The 16,179-nt window shown below is 48.5% G+C and overlaps 4 non-coding genes across 4 annotated transcripts; 3 read left to right on the top strand and 1 right to left on the bottom strand.

Annotated features, from left to right (window-relative positions):
• Positions 1–4,519: 4,519 nt before the first annotated feature.
• Positions 4,520–4,591, bottom strand: Trnac-gca. The gene has a single exon. It is a non-coding gene; the product is annotated as a tRNA-Cys (tRNA).
• A 4,208-nt stretch (positions 4,592–8,799) lies between these two features.
• Positions 8,800–8,871, top strand: Trnac-gca. Its single transcript has one exon. It is a non-coding gene; the product is annotated as a tRNA-Cys (tRNA).
• A 4,797-nt stretch (positions 8,872–13,668) lies between these two features.
• Positions 13,669–13,740, top strand: Trnac-gca. The gene has a single exon. It is a non-coding gene; the product is annotated as a tRNA-Cys (tRNA).
• An 871-nt stretch (positions 13,741–14,611) lies between these two features.
• Positions 14,612–14,683, top strand: Trnac-gca. Its single transcript has one exon. It is a non-coding gene; the product is annotated as a tRNA-Cys (tRNA).
• Positions 14,684–16,179: the final 1,496 nt, after the last annotated feature.

Raw genomic sequence — 16,179 nt, 5'->3', positions numbered from 1 at the left:
GGAATTGCAATCCATGATGTACCTGTCATGATGGAGGCAAAATAAGATGAACGTCTGTAAAGGACAAAATGAGCAAAGCTTGCAGAGTTGTTTTGAAACAATAACCCTTGGCTACAACAATCAATAGCAGTGATGCCCGTTCTTCTTAGGCAACCTTGCACAAGTAATTCTGTTTGCAAAGTTGCTGTGGTCTTTATGCAAGGTTGGCAATCAGTATTTGTGCAAGAACCGGAGTCTTGGTGAAGTGCACCCCTGGCCTCTTTTTTTTTTTTCCAGTCCTGGGCCTTGAACTCAGGGCCTGAGCACTGTCCCTGGCTTCTTTTTGCTCAAGGCTAGCACTCTACCACTTGAGCCACAGCGCCACCTCTGGCCATTTTCTATATATGTGGTGCTGGGGAATCGAACCCAGGGCCTCATGTATACGAGGCAAGCACTCTTGCCACTAGGCCATATTCCCAGCCCCGCACCCCTGGCCTCTTGATGCAAGGGGACTAGGGGATGATATTATGACTCAAATCTGAGTCCAAGAAACTTGTGCATCTTGGACCCAGCCAGACAAAGAACAAGTAGTGATGGAACACTTGTTAAAACGTTTTTACAAGAAAATCTCCATGATTCAGGTTGGTTGTTCAGGAGACTGATATTCAAGGGTTCAGCTTTCAGCACATTCGGCTTTTGGCTGTCTGACCATCCTGTAAATTGGCTCTTGGTGCACTAGCTAGCTATTTTTTTCCCTGATGAAACAGCCAGATTCATCCACTGGTAAATGTGCTGCTAACTCATCTGTGTGAAAATGCCTACAATTTAAAAAAAATGCTTTCTGGTTTTCATTATGATGGATGAAAAATCTATATGGATGGATATTTCCATCCATGAAGTTATTGAGAAGTACTTTAGAATTTCCCAGCATGAGTGTTTTGTTTTTTTTTAAGATAGTATCATTTTGGTTTTAAGTTTTGTCCAAGAGTCAGAGATAGTAATATGTGATGTTGACTCTAGAATTTTCTGAGACTTGTTTTGTAACCAGTTTTGCAAGAGATGTTTGGAAGGTTCCATGTTTGTTTCAAAGGAGTATGAATATTCTAATATATTGGTTGTTGCGGCCTGTAGATTGCTTGTGGTAGTCCAGCTATAGATATTAAATCAATCTTAATGATCATGCTATTTATGCCTTTTACATATCTTACCTCTTTATAACTTGGGGCTATTAGTTAATGAGATGTATTAAAATTTCATGTAAAGAGTATGCATTTGGGGAGGTGTGGCTCAGCCTTAGTAAAGCACCAGCCAAGCAAGCACAGAGCCCTGAATTCAAATCCCAGTACTACCAAAGACATATGCATTTGTCAGCATCTCCCATTGTAACATTTTTTACTCTCATATAGATATGGAGACTATGTACATACAAACTTAAAAGTCTAGTATTTTCCTGGAGAATTGTTCTTTTTACTAATAGGAAACAACACTATCCCTAACAGTACTCTTTTTCTGCAATCCAATTTGATACTGATATAGTTATGTTATCTTTTTTTTTTCAATCGTGGGGCTTGAACTCAGAGCCTAGGTACTGTCCCTGAGGTCTTTTGCTCAAGGCTAGAACACTACCACATTGAGCCATAGCTCTATTTCTGTTTTTCTGGTGGTTAGAAGGAGATACGAATCCCATGGACTTTCCTGCCTGGGCTAGCTTTGAATCTCACTTCTCAGATCTCAGTCTCCTGAGTAACTAGGATTATGGACGGGAGCCACCAATGTCCAGCTATGGTAATGATTTTTAGCTAGTTTTTACTTAGTATCTTTTCCCATCCATTTATTCAAACATTCTGTACATTTACATTCCAGGTGTGTTTTATAGAATATATAACAAGATTTTGTTGTTGTAATTGTTGAATTCAATCTGACAATCTTTTTATTAGTTGGTTGTGGGGCTTGAACTCTGGGCCTGGGTGCTGTACCTGAGCTCTTTTCCTCAAGACTAGCACTCTACTACTTTGAGACACAGCTCCACTTGCAGTTTTCTGGTGGTTAACTGGAGATAAGAGTCTTGCAGACTTTCCTGTCTGGGCTAGCTTTGAACCTTGATCCTCAGATCTCAGTCTCTTGAGTAGCTAGGATTATAGGTATGAGCCACCAGTGCCTGGCAAATATGAAAGTCTTAATTGGAAAATAGTTCATTTATGCTTATTTTTATTAATAGCATATTTTATTGACTTTACCCTCTTATTTGTGCTCTGTTTCTGATTTTTCTATGTATCTCCATTCTTTCTTTATATTAGATTGAGTATTTTTCTTAATTCATTGTTTTTTCTTTCTAATGATTAAAAGTGATGCCTTCCTTTCTTCTCCTTTTAAGAGTAACTCTTTACAATTTTACAGACATATTTGGTCTAACGTAGTGTTGTATTACTATTTCTATTTTCCTTGTATTCTTTACCTAAGCTGTATACTAGTTTAATCATACCATGCCCCTTCCATCCTGTGTATATGTAATAGCTCTTCTTTTCCACTGTATCTTGTTTTTAATTGCTTTCTCATCGAAAGTCATTGTTTTTGTTTTATACGCTTTACACTATTTAGACTTAGCATGTGCTTACCAATATTTCTGCTCTCTCTCTCTCTCTCTCTTTTCCTTATCTCTTTCTCTTCCTTCTGGGTTCAACCTTCTGCTTCCCAAAGTACAACTTTGGAAGATTCTTTCAGTAAAAGTACAAAGTAAATGAAGCAGTTAGAAGTAAATACTTTCAGTTATAATCATGTGTCTTTTCTGAATGATAGTTAAGTAAACATTTCTAGATTGAAGTTCTTATTTCATTCCATTGTCTCTAATTTTCGCTGTCACAGCTGAAAAGTCGCCCATACATTTAATTATTCCTTTGTAAATTAAATGATTTGTCTTTTTCTCTGGCTGTTTTCTTTTCTTTTCTTTTTACTCTCTCAGTACCAACTGAACTCTGTCATTTGGTTTTGCTCAGCTGTTCCTCTACAACTTGAGCCATGCTTCCACCCTAGTTTTTGTTGGTTATTTTGGAGATGGAGGGTTTTTTTTTTTTTTTTTTTTTACTTTTCTGCCTCAGTTGGCTATGAACCTCAATCCTTTGCATCGCAGCCTCCTGAGCAGCGAGAATTATAAAGATGAGCTGTCTGTATCTGGCACGGGAGGCCACAGTAAGCCAGGCTAGACCAGCAGGACTTGGGTGCAAATCCAGCTAAATGTCTGCCCTTCCGTCCTTGTGCTTCTCCAGAATTATTGACATCTGTCCACTTTTTATGTTAACTTTCAGATTGGGAAGTTTCTACGCCATGTAGGTAAAATAAACACAAAGCTGTCGTGTGTGTGAGAGAGTAGTTCTACAGTTATGAATTCTCAGAGGAAGAAAAAGACATCTTGTCCCCTGTACTAATAGCCACATCTTTTTCATTACTCTTTCACTATGACGTTCTAGCAGCATGCTTTTCTATGAGGCAGGGAACTCAAGGTCTAGTGCTTGGTCATGTCACTACCATCACATCAGGAATGTTGAGCTTTGGCTCTAATTCACTTCCTCCAGGTATTAATTTCTCCCTTAACCCCAGCTAAGCTACCTTTCCCTGTTGTAAGAACACTAGAAAGTAATAAATATTTGTATATTTCATCTTGCATTTCTGGGTATTTTTCTGCTCCTATTTATTTGCATACATTCTGCATACAAGGAGTGGGATTCACTGTGACAGTCACACATACAGACACACAGACACACACACAGACACACACACACACACACAGTATCTTCATCAATCACACTCCCTCAATCGCTCTTCCTTACCCCATACCCCTTCTTCATTTCTGGGTATTTTGAGGTAGGAAGAATATTAGATTGTTTAGTATATTTTGATAACAAAAATCTTTTCATTTAAAAATCACCCTTTGTTCTTTTGCTTGGTCCTATAATGTGGTTATTTTATACACCACAGACTGACCTTGTTTGACTCTATTACTGTGACTGGCAGTACTCTAATATGTTGAGTAGTAGTCTAAGATGTTTTGAATTAATGAGTGACTTCATGGATTAATGGATGGATAAGATAAGAAGCACTCGGAGATAGAACAAGCCCAAAGGCTATGCTTGTATAGGGAAGCTGGGTCAGGAACAGGAGGGTACTTGAGCTGCTTGGCAGCTTTGGCTTAGCTGAGTTCACTTGTCCTATCTTCTAGACTCTGTGGTCAGAGACCTCATGTTTGTAGGTTGAAATTGGCCAGAATGGGATTACACCAGACAGCTGGTTGTACATCATTTACTAGAACACTCTTGATTTGAGGATCATGAGAACACATAGAAAAAGTGCAACTAAACCAAGAAATGTAGAACAAAATCCTTGGTAAATGAATAAAAAGAGTCAGAGCAACTTTTCATTCTAGGGCTATGGTTCCCAGTTTTCCCTCATAACTGAGGAAGCTTCGTATCCTGAGATTTCAGACTGTATCTTCAACAGCAGCTGAGCTACTACTAACAACGAACATAGCAAAAAACCATAGGCCATTAGGGGGCACCTGGATTTGAACCAGGGACCTCTTGATCTGCAGTCAAATGCTCTACCCCTGAGCTATACCCCCTGATGTTGGAATGGATCTAAATAAGACCTTTTATCTACACAGCCATGCTTAGTATTCCTATAAAATGTTGCTATAGATGTTCATTCAGGCTGGGCATCTTAGAAGCTGCCAGGCCTGGTTTGCTACAATTTTATGTCTCTGGTGCAAACAAGCAACAAGTTTGCCTCCCTAGAACAGCGTTCTTGCCATTTCTGGGACAGGACTGCCGCTGCTGCTTATAGCTGGAAGGGCCTTTGGAGTCTCTACTGTGTGCCCTCACAGTGGGCATCTGACAATAGAGATTCAAGATGAATATTCTACACACACGCACACACGCACACGCACACACACACATGTCCCTACTCACAGCTTTAGAACCCGAGTCCATTCCTCCAGAGCCAGTTATAAACCAACGTTTTTCTTACTTTCCTCTTTTCCATAGCTTTTCTCAATTCAGTAAATGTAGAGACCTCCTACTAGAGCCGTCTAGTAGACTGCGTCCCCTCCCAAGCCATGGAGAAGGTGGACTGGGTAGAGCAGCAACTGTGTTAGCAGCCCAGGGCCCATGAGGAGAGCTGATGGCAGGTGTCCGTGATTTGAATTAGTGTGGGCTTGGAACCAGCTCCTTCTGGAAAGTCAGGGCCCCTCCTTGGAGAACTCCTGCTACGAGTCTTGTGCCCCCCTGCAGGAAGATATCGGTACTGCACCCTGAGAGAAATCCGGGTTTAGGACTCAACAGCCTGGACTGGTACCGACTGGTCAGGATTTAAACCCATAATGGTGGTCGCTTGGCTTAAGAACTCAGCATCCTGAGAGCAAAGGGAAGGAAAGAGAGTTTTTAAGAAATGAGAGATCAGAGCTGGGAATATGGCCTAGTGGCAAGAGTGCTCGCCTCGTATACCTGAAGCCCTGGGTTCGAATCCTCAGCACCGTATATATAGAAAATGGCCAGAAGTGGCGCTGTGGCTCAAGTGGCAGAGTGCTAGCCTTGAGCAAAAAGAAGCCAGGGACGGTGCTCAGGCCCTGAGTCCAAGCTCCAGGACTGGCAAAGAAAATTCAAAATAAATAAATAAAATTAAAAAGAGAGGAAAAAAAAGAAATGAGAGATCAGAGCCAATAATTTTAAAAATAAACAACTCATGCAGTGCATGCTGCAGTTCAGACTGGGTATATAAGAAGTCTGTTGTCTTGCCGGAAAGGCCGTGTGTGTGGGGGGGGGAAGGCCAGCTTGAGGGGGCCCGCGGGGAGCTGAGGAGAAAACAAGGGGTGAATTCAGAATGGCGTCCGCGCACTTCCTGTCAGGGGCCGGAGAGTGAGCGTTTCACATTCGCATCCCCACGGGTCTCTGTCACGGTGGCTCCGCTCTGCTCTCGTTGTGGGGAAGCAGCCAGGGATAGAAATGAACAAGTGTGGTTCTGAGCCAATACAACTTGAGTGTACAAAGACGGGAGCTGCAGGCAGGTTGGCACCCAGATATCCTTGGCTGACCCCTGCCATAGAACGTACCCTTGTGAGGATGGAAGAAAAGACAGGGGGAGAGGGAAGATAAGGTGTTAGAAAGAAGTGAACCAAAGGATAAGCCCCAGCAGAAAGGCCGAGTACAGCAAGGTTCCCAGAGCCCTCACTGAGGAACAGCAGTTGAGATCTCAGGTTCGTTTGTGCTCTTCTTACCGGATCGGTGATGGGTAATGTTCCAGGAAGGAGGTCTCCAAAAGAGAGGAGCCATTTTTATCAATTAGGCTCAGAAGACATTAAGACTGACCTGCTTGTTACCTTTTGGTCTGACCAAGAATGAACAGTTTATATAATGTCCTGGAGCCTTGACTGTAGCAGCAGGTTAAATAGACTAAGGGATTACTTCCTTCTGTCTAGGGGTATAGCTCAGGGATAAGAGCTTTGGACTACAGATCGAGACGTCCCTTGTTCAAATCCAGGTGTCCCCTGCTAGTAAATGTTTTCTTATGTCTTGGTTTAGTGCTCCCCTTACTAGAAATATCTTCAGTTACCATTATCCCTAAACCTTTTGATTGTGCTTTCTTGCCAGGCTTCCATCCACCCCGACAAGTCTCTGTCTAGTACTTGGATGGGTGTTTGGGTCTCACTGAGCCAGGAGAGAGAAACCACCCAGTAATTCAAGCAGAGGAAGTTTGGTAGCAAGAATTATGTTATGAAAAGACAGGTGTATCTTCAGTGGGTGAGGGACCCAGGCAAGGACAAGTATGGAAGGGGACCCACCCCAAAGTGAAGGTTCAGCCCTCATGTAACCCGCGTGTCTGGCGGGTCACAGTGGTCCCGTGGAGGTAGGGCACACCTGGGCAGCGCAGCAGCGGGTGTTTGTGTGCACCGCGGATCATCCAGCAGCAGGATCCAAGAAGACAAAGACCCTGGGAGAGAGCTCGCCCCAGCGCCCCCTGCTGACCGCAGTCGGTATCGCGCTCACAGGAAGGAGCCACTCGAAGAACACCAGCCAGCCGCTATGGCAGCACATTTACGGAAGGGTGTCTTGGAGCTGAACGTCAATAACCTGATCGTTGACACACTTAGAGTTTGTGTTTCCTTGGCCGATGGGATGCTAGCAGAAGTGAGGCAAGCAGGACCTGAGGTTTGACCCACCCACGGTTACCAGAAGCTGTGTTTATCCGGCAGCCTCTCTGTCCTGTCAGTCTTGGCCTAGAAGGAGCACGCGTGGCCGGAGGACCAATGCTTCAAGCTGTGAAAAGAGTTGCAACAAAATCAGAGTTACAGGCCTGGGGCTGTGGCATAGTGGCAGAGTGCTTGCCTAGCATGTACGAAGCCCTGGGTTCGATTCCTCCGCACCACATACACAGATAAGGCCAGAAGTGGCGCTGTGGCCCAAGTGGCAGAGTGCTAGCCTTGAACAAAAAAAAAAACAAGCCAGGGACAGTGCTCAGGCCCTGAGTCCAAGCCCCAGGACTGGCCAAAACCAAAACAAAAATCATAGTTACTACTACAAAATCCTAATGAAACCACATCAGGAGGTGATAAGGAACAAGCTGTAATTAAATTACAGTATGACCTTTCTGAAATCACAGCCATACACAAAGTAGTTCCTCAATATTATGCAAAATTGCTTCTGTGAGAACACCTGCCCAGGACCTGTTGAGCCTTGGACTGACCACACCCCAGTGTTAGCCCTTGTCCTTGACCCACGCACAGTCTCCGACGGGGTCACAAGGAGAAGGGAGTTTACAGCTGTTCACACGTGTTTTCTTATCTACAGAAGTTTCAGGTGACAATGGTAAATGGCACACTTCGACAAGCCCAGCTCTCGGTGGCAGATCTGGAAGCCCAGAGGGTGCAGTGAGGCGCCCGCCACCCCCCTGGCCCGAGCGCGGCCCCGCCCCCCACCTCTGCACCTGCGCCCCCAGGGTGGAGGGAAGGGCAGGAGCCGCGCCAGGCCCCCAGTGGCCCCTGGGAACACACCGGCACGCGCGCCAGGCACCGGCCCCAGACCTGCGACTTCCCAGCACTCGGGGCTCTGAACCCCAGCGGATCTTAGAACCCATTGTGTAGCTAAAAAGGATCTCAAGTTCATCAAAACAGCAGGATTCCAAACAGACCAGCCCGGTTCTTATGGATGAATAGCCCCGTTGTTAGCTTAGACTATTGAGATGAACTGGGCGCCGGTGGCTCAGGCCTGTCATCCTAGCTGCTCAGGAGGCTGGGATCTGAGGATCACAGTTTGAGGCCAGCCCAGGCAAGAAAATCCATGAGTCTCTTATCTCCAATTAAGCACCAAAAAAAAAAAAAAAAAAAGCTGGAAGTGGAGCTGTGACTCCAATGGTAGAGTGCTAGCTTTGAGCCATAAAACTCAGCGACAGGGCCTTCTTATCAGGGGCTGACGCCGACTCCAGGAAGATGAACCATGCAGACAGGAAATCTGGCGCGCTCACGTCGGCAGTACCGTTGGGGGCGACGCGGGGAGAGCAGGACGCCAGGTGACTGCTCCCTGGGCCTTTGTGACCTGAGGGCCACACCTCCCATGCGGCCTCACCAAGTCCAGCCGGGTGACAGCCTTGAGTAACAAACCCATCCGAGAAGAAGAGAGTCACAGGAGAAGAGATGGCAGGACAAGCTCGTGCCTGCCCTGCCACCATAAAGTCAGTCTCTAATGGAGTCAGCTTCCTGGTCCAACAGGAATAGCAAATGGATCCTTCAGAAGTAGGCTATAAAGATAAAAGGTGTTTATTCAAGCTGTTAGCAGCTGTGGGGATGTAGCTCAGGGGTAGAGCATTTGACTGCAGATCAAGAGGTCCCTGGTTCAAATCCAGGCATCCCCTCTATTCCATCCTTTTTTTCTTTATTTCGGCCTTTGCATCTTGCAGTGATTTCAATATAAGCTGTGACCAGAGCAAACTGACTCCCTGCCCAGGGCCCGCAGTACTGTGACCCAGGCAGAGCTTGACCCGCAGAGAAGATACCTCTGGTCCTTGCTTCTCCAGCTGTGCTCACGTTTTGTTTTTATGTTTTAATTATCTTTTAATTAGCATACATTAACAGTAGGAAGAGGTGTGTCCCTCCGGTCCTCTGAGGTCCTCTTGGACAGCTGGGACGGCTTCAGAACGGGGTGGTTGCAGGATGGGGGTCACGTCTCGAGAACCAAACCAATAAAGTGATATCTGGGATCCCTTGGCTTCCGTTAGGATCCCGCCCCAAACCAAGAAGCTGCCTAGAGGAGACTAAGGAAGGGCGGGGCGGGGGTAGAGATGGGCAGTAACTGCCCCCGCCCCAACCATGCAGTGGGGTGGGGTGAGAGTGGGAAGGAGAGAGAGAGAAAAGCAAAGGCAGAACGTGTGGGAAAGGAGTCGGAGTAATCCCCTGAAGTGGGGCAGTAGAAAGTTCTAGAACCAGAACGGTGGTTCTAGACATTACCAAGTCTTGTGTGGACTCTGCCGGACTTTTCAGTATAGGTGTCTTCTTTTCCCTTCCTTTCTGGCATGTACTGCCTGGTGCGCACTAAAATCAGAAGTTGCCGGACATGTCAAGCCGCAGGATAACCCGCACCGTGTTCAATGTGCACCTTTCTGGGGTCCCTCTCCGGGGATTCTGATGGGTTCCATTTGAGGTGAGGCTCTAGGGAGTTTCATTTTTCAATAGAACCTTTTTTCTTTCCGTTTCCCCACATCCCAGAGACACCAGGTAATCCTCCAGACCCCCAGACTTGGCACGCGCTTGTGCCGAGCCCACGGGTCGCCGTTATCAACAGCAGCCGCTTCCATGCGCGTGAGTCTGATGAGGCAGAATGCCCACGGCGAAGCGAGGCAGCCTCGTTCCGCACAGGCAGGCAGCGAGGGACAGCAGAAGACTACGAATCACGGTGGCCCGGGCCTCCCGGGCTCAGCAAAGCTACCCGGAGCAGATGGGGGTCTCATCTGTCCGTGCGTCCCCTCCCGCTGCGGTAGAGGGACCGCAGGGCCCCCTGGGGACCTGAGCTGCCTCCTGGGGCGGGATCGTGCCAGAAGACCTTCTGAGCTTCCCAAGCCGACGCCTTCGCCGTGGGAGAGGGGAGAGCCCGCGGGCCAGGGAGCTGCCAAGGTGGACGGAGGTTAGCACGTGGGGGTGGAGAGAAGAAGAGGGGCTTCACAGTGCAGTGCGACTGTCCCTACAGACCCACCAAAAGGAACAGGAACCGAGGACACCACCCACGAGCTCATTAGAAACAAGTGTGCAAGTGTGCAACGCAAGGGAGAGCTGTGCTCACAGGTCACAGGCTCAGGGACTTCCGTGGGTGCCACCTGTGTCCTTGTGGAACAAATGCCGTCGGACCTCTGGGTCCCGTGATACCGGAGTCTTCTTCCTGCCGGGAGAGGAGACTGGCGGTGCAGAGCGTGGCCGGAAAGTTCTCTAGATCCTGGTGGCCACCAGCAGGCTTGCGGGGCTGGCGCTGCCCTCCCGCTGGCGCTTGGAGCCTTCAGCATTGCCTTCTCCATGGGCAATCTCGAGGAGGAGGGGAGTCCCTGCTCCCAGGGTTATCCTGGGGCAGGGGTGTGCCTGGAACCAGCCACATGATTGCAGGAGCTGGGCTACTGGGCCTGGGCAGAGGGAAGGGACTAACGGAAGGGCCGAGCGGGGCTCCGGGGGGCAGTGCTATAATGGCTGGGAAATGGCTCTTCTCCACAGGAGCCCATGAATCATGCTCAGTCCGGGGGGTGTGGGGGGGGGCACGTGCTCACTTACACTTGGCTTCTCCAAAGACCTAAAGGTAACAACAGCTAAAAGCAAAGATCAGGACCCAGTTCTGCGTATCCCTGGCAGATTCCCCGGGTGTCCTCAACATGGGCCTAACAGCCATCCGTGGCGGTGGGGCTGGCTGTGGTCCCGCTGGGACGGGGTGCTGCGCTGGACACAGACCTCCTCAGGGGACAAGGCGCAGCGGGCAGTTCAGCGTTTCCATCCCGGGGCCAGCGGGATCCTGGGCGAGGAGGACTCGGCGGGCGTCTGGTAGAGGCGGGAGGCTCTGGCCTGGATTGGGTGAAAGCCCCCAGAGACCCCGACTTCACTCTCCCCAGGCTCTCTGGACCATCGGGGTGAGTGAACGTGAGACGCGCGGATTGGGAAGTGTGAGTTATCCTAGCAGTAGAGGCGCCAGAGCCTCACACCTATAATCCGAGCTCACCAGCAGGCTGAGATCTGAAGAGCACACGCAGAAACCAGCCTGGCCAGAGGAGTCTGTGAGACTTTATCTCCAGTAAACGTCTTAGAAAAAGCCAGGAATGGCGCTGTGGCTCAAATGGTAGAGCGCTAGCCTTGTGTACAAGATGCTCAGGGACAGAGCCCAAGCCCTGAGTTCAAGCCCTAGGACTAGGAAGGAGGAAGAGGAGGAGGAGGAGGAGGAGGGAGGAAGAGGAGGAGGAGGAGGAAGGAGGAAGAGGAGGAGGAAGAAGGAGGAAAAGGAGGAGGAGGAGAAGAGGAGAAAGAGAAGGAAGAAGGAGAAGGAGAAGAAGGAGAAGGAGAAGGAGGAGGAGCAGAAGGAGGAAGAGGAGGAGGAGGAGGAGGAAGGAGGAAGAGGAGGAGGAAGAAGGAGGAAAAGGAGGAGGAGGAGAAGGAAGAAAGAGAAGGAGAAGAAGGAGGAGGAGGAGGAGGAGGAGGAGGAGGAGGAGGAGGCTGACATTATGAAATTAATATCTTTTAAAACAATACGACTGGAGAGAAAATTCAGATTTCAGAAACAAGAATGACCGTGCTGAGACCCTGCGTGAGGCCCCTCTGAGCAGCCAGCCAGCCTCCCGCCAGTGGCCACGCCGATGGGTTTTAGGAGTGTAGCTTCTCAGACAGGGAGTGTGGTAAAAACAGGAACCTAGGGGAAAAAGGAAGAGAAACAACCAGGGCGTCTGTGTACCCTGGACGCTGGTTCTTGACATCACTAACAAAGCTTTTGGGGCCTTCTCCTCTTCAGTAACGCATCCATATCCTCCATCTACGACTTGATCATTCCTGTTCGCTATTCATTTTGATTTTTTTCTTTTTACTATTTATATGTATCTTTTCAGATTTATCCTGTCAAGCTCCTCTTCCTTTCTCTGTGTCTATCAAGTTCAGCATTTGGGAAGAGAGACTTGGAAAAGCTCATTATCTCTCTGTAAGTAAGACTTGTCCACCTGTTTATTGGCAAGATGTCAGGAAAATGTCAAAGAAACTAATATCTTGGGAGACAGAGAAAGAGAGGGAGGAAGAGGAAAGAGAACAAGAAAGTGAGGAGGGAGGGAGAGAGAAGTGTAATATTAAAGAAGACTCATGAAATATTCAAATTTTTAAGAATGAAAGAAAAAACCATACAATTAAAAAATTAAAGCTGAAGCAGTTTTCTACAAATAAAAAAAAAACCAATTGAATTAAATAAAGGAGGTAAAAGCAATGAAACTGCAGGTTGAAACCAGAATGTGTAAAAGTTTAGGAAATAGGAAATGATGGAGGGATATTATGCAGGCAGATTTTCCCCCCAAAGCAAGCAGATTTCCATTGGGAAAGGTTCTCCAGATGTTCAGCATAATGAATAAAAAGTAGTTCTCACCCATAATCACAGTGCAATTATAGAGTACCAAGACCAAAAGGAAGATCTCAAAAACAGAGAGAATGACTGAAAATGGAGAGAGCTACATACAGGTCAGGAGGTCCCGATGACATTTGAGTTCTCAGCAGCACTCCAGCCACCAAGAGACAAGATGAAACCTCTTTCACAAGATGAAGGACTGTGATTTGCACCGAAAACTCCATGCCCATCTACTACAGATCAAGAGTATGTTCAGAGCGCAGGCATTATTGGGCTTATGAGGTCATAGGAAATTTATCTCCACTGACTTTTCACAGAAAGAAGTGGGAGGAGATAATGCAATAAAATGAGGAAGTAAACTAAAAGACATTCAGGATTTAGAATTCAGGAATGAGTGTCTCCGATACAGGAGAGGAAAGAGGGGGGAAAACAGCCTGCCGAGGATAAAGGACGTCCCACAACACTGGCTGAGCAACAGGCTTTTAGGGGAACTGGAAGAAAGGGACCAGGAACCTGGGTGGCTACCATACAACAAGAAGTAGAAATGTGAATCTTCTAATGCTTTCACAGTGCGAAAATGTCATAGGATTTTTTTCTTTGCCAATCCTGGGACTTGAACTCAGGGCCTAGACACTGTCCCTGCTCAAGGCTAGTGCTCTACCACTTGAGCCACAGCACCACTACCGGCTTTTTCTGTTTATGTGGTGTTGAGGAATTGAACCCGCTCCCAGGGTTATCCTGGGGTGGGGCTGTGCCTGGAACCAGCCACATGATTGCAGGAGCTGGGCTACTGGGCCTGGGCAGAGGGAAGGGACTAACGGAAGGGCCGAGCGGGGCTCCGGGGGGCAGTGCTGTAATGGCTGGCAAATGGCTCTTCTCCACAGGAGCCCATGAATCGTGCTCAGTCCGGGGTGTGTGTGTGGGGGGGGCAAGTGCTCACTTACACTTGGCTTCTCCAAAGACCTAAGGGTAACAACAGCTAAAAGCAAAGATCAGGACCCAGTTCTGCGTATTGCCGGTAATTGGTAGGGCTGCTGGGTGTGACTGTGAAGATGAAAGTTGCTTATTAGACACTCAGGACAGGGGAGGGGGTATAGCTCAGGGGTAGAGCATTTGACTGCAGATCAAGAGGTCCCTGGTTCAAATCCAGGTGCCCCCTTCTCACTCTCTTTTTTACTTATGGAAACTATTGCTTATATTTTACTCTTTTTGCTTTCCCTTATCATAATTATGACTCCTGGAAGATACCGGTCAGCACTGCACAATGGCCATATCCGTCCCCACTTTCTTCCTGCAGCCTGGTATCCTTCAGATTCTTCATTTCAGGCTCCCCATCATATATCTAATGTCTCCAACTCTATTGTATTCTCCAAGAAAGGACATGAGCTGCGACGCAGGGTTATTCTGACCTTTTCCACAGCATAAGACAGCTACGGACTACAGTAGATTTCCCAGGAACGGACAGTAACAGCTAGCCCCAGGTCACTCCCCGCCCCTCTCCAGAGCAGTGGGGGGCCCTGGAGTGGTGGTCAGATCAAGAAGACAAATCACATCACCTGGTTGTGCATGTTGGGTGGGCGTTTCCGTCTGTGAGCAGCTTACATCTATGCCAGAGCCCACCGCACACCTGCCTCATCCTCAAAGATCAAAGCCTGGCTCAGCCGCTCTACCCGGAAGAAGAGGGGTTGTGTAGAGCTGTTGCTGCCGATGCCAATCCAGGGAACGGTGGGACTCTGGGAGTGACTGCCTTCTGTCTTCATGGGGGGAGGGGATGTGCGGGCTGGAAGCCCAGGGAGGAGAGAGTGGGCTAGACCAAAACCGCAACGGGAAATGGTGAGGAGAGGTACAGCAGCGTCTCCCCTTGTCGTTGGCTCACGGTCACAAGCCTGAAAGGATGACAAACTGAGGGAAGGACTTGCCTGTCAAGTCTGGTGGCTTCAGTAGAGTTGATTCCGAGCTGTAATTTAACTTTATAGGGCTGATGTTGCCTCATCAATAAAAAGGATTAACTAGGTAACTTAGTTACCATTGGGGGTATAGCTCAGGGGTAGAGCATTTGACTGCAGATCAAGAGGTCCCTGGTTCAAATCCAGGTGCCCCCTTATTTACATGACATTTTTGCAGCTAAGAAACTTACACTCACCTAGGGTGGGGCTGCTGAAGAGGATCACGGAGCCCAAGACTGCACTGCACTGTGCTAATCTGTATACAGTACTCTCTAAGCTCAACATCAGTATGGCGGCCGACTGGGAGCCGGGGACCACCAGGTTGCTTGAGGAGCAGAGAACTGGCCCAGCTCAAACAGGAGCAGGTCAAAACTCTTGTTGCTCAGAAGCGTGAATAGCCACGGCACTCCAGCCTGGGCAACGCAGTGAGCCTTCTCTTTTGCACACTTGTTGCCTCTAGTGTAGGCCCTGAAGGAAATTAGGTCTCCATTACTGGTGGCTTCCAGGGAGAGTCCTACAGCTTTCCTCCCAGGGATGCCTGACCTGGGCCACATTGGTGTCCTTCCATTGCTACCCCTTACCTCCTCCACTCTGCTATAATCATCCTCACGCCCGAAGGCCTCCTCGCCCGGCCCCCCTCCTCGGAGGTACCGCAGCACACGGTAGGGCTCATGGCTTCCCGCACACCCATCTCTTGGTTTACCCCTGCAGACCCCGCCTTTTGTTTCACCTTCGCTGGTGAAAGAGAAACGGTACTTGGTGTGGTCCCTACCTAGCAGGGTTGAGTGATGAGCTGCATCCCTGCCTTTCCAGATGCCTAACCGGCAGTACGTGTGGAGTCAGGCTCAGGCTGGACCAAGCGGGACGAGCATGACCTGGAAGCCAAGACCTGAGGGAGGTGGAGGTCAGGAAACTTCCCAGCCACCCAGAGGCACAGAGTTTCCAGTGACGTCTTCAGAGATCCCGGGGAGGAGGATGGGAGAGGAAGGGCCTCAGAGGAAGGAGCCCCGGGCTGTGCAGAACACGGCCTAGGAGTCCTTCCCGTAGAGCTGAGCCAGGGCTGAATCCATGAACATTCTGGAATCCTGGGGTGCTTCTGTGCTGGGTGGCTGAGTTTCATGTCATGTGGTTGCGAAAAGCCTGGAAATGATTGGGATCTAGAAGTGGGCTAGGTTGTGACGAAAGGAAAGGGCCACCATGAACACTTTCTCTTCTGTGGTCAGTTTCTGTGACCTCGTGCTCTTCCCCTTTGGCCCAATCTTGAAGCATAAATGTTTCCCACAATCAGTCAGTTCCTCTGGTTTCTCTGTTCTGGGGCTTCGGAGAGGACGGAAAACCTGTCTTGTAAGCTCATAAATCTCTGAATCAAGAGGCACCTTACCAGGTCTTTAATTTGGTCCACAGCGTCTTGGACTCCGATTGGACGAGACCCTGGGGGCTTTGGGTTAGCAGGAGAGTATTTTGGATGTGCCTCTGAACAGGAGGGAAGACCACGGGAGGGCGATGAAACTGCTGGCCACCGTCCTTTATCGATTCCTTTCAAGTCTTCGCATGGGAGGTGGAACCTGCTTGCCTGTCCCGGTGGTGGCTCAGTCATGTGACTTGCTTGACCCAATGAGAGGGCGGCCTAGGACACAGGGCTGCTTGCCTCG

The sequence above is a fragment of the Perognathus longimembris genome, chromosome 2 (assembly GCF_023159225.1).
Source record: "Perognathus longimembris pacificus isolate PPM17 chromosome 2, ASM2315922v1, whole genome shotgun sequence".
Classification (NCBI taxonomy): domain Eukaryota; kingdom Metazoa; phylum Chordata; class Mammalia; order Rodentia; family Heteromyidae; genus Perognathus; species Perognathus longimembris.
Note: the sequence above shows the minus strand (reverse complement) of the source record. Positions and strands in the feature narration are given on the sequence as shown.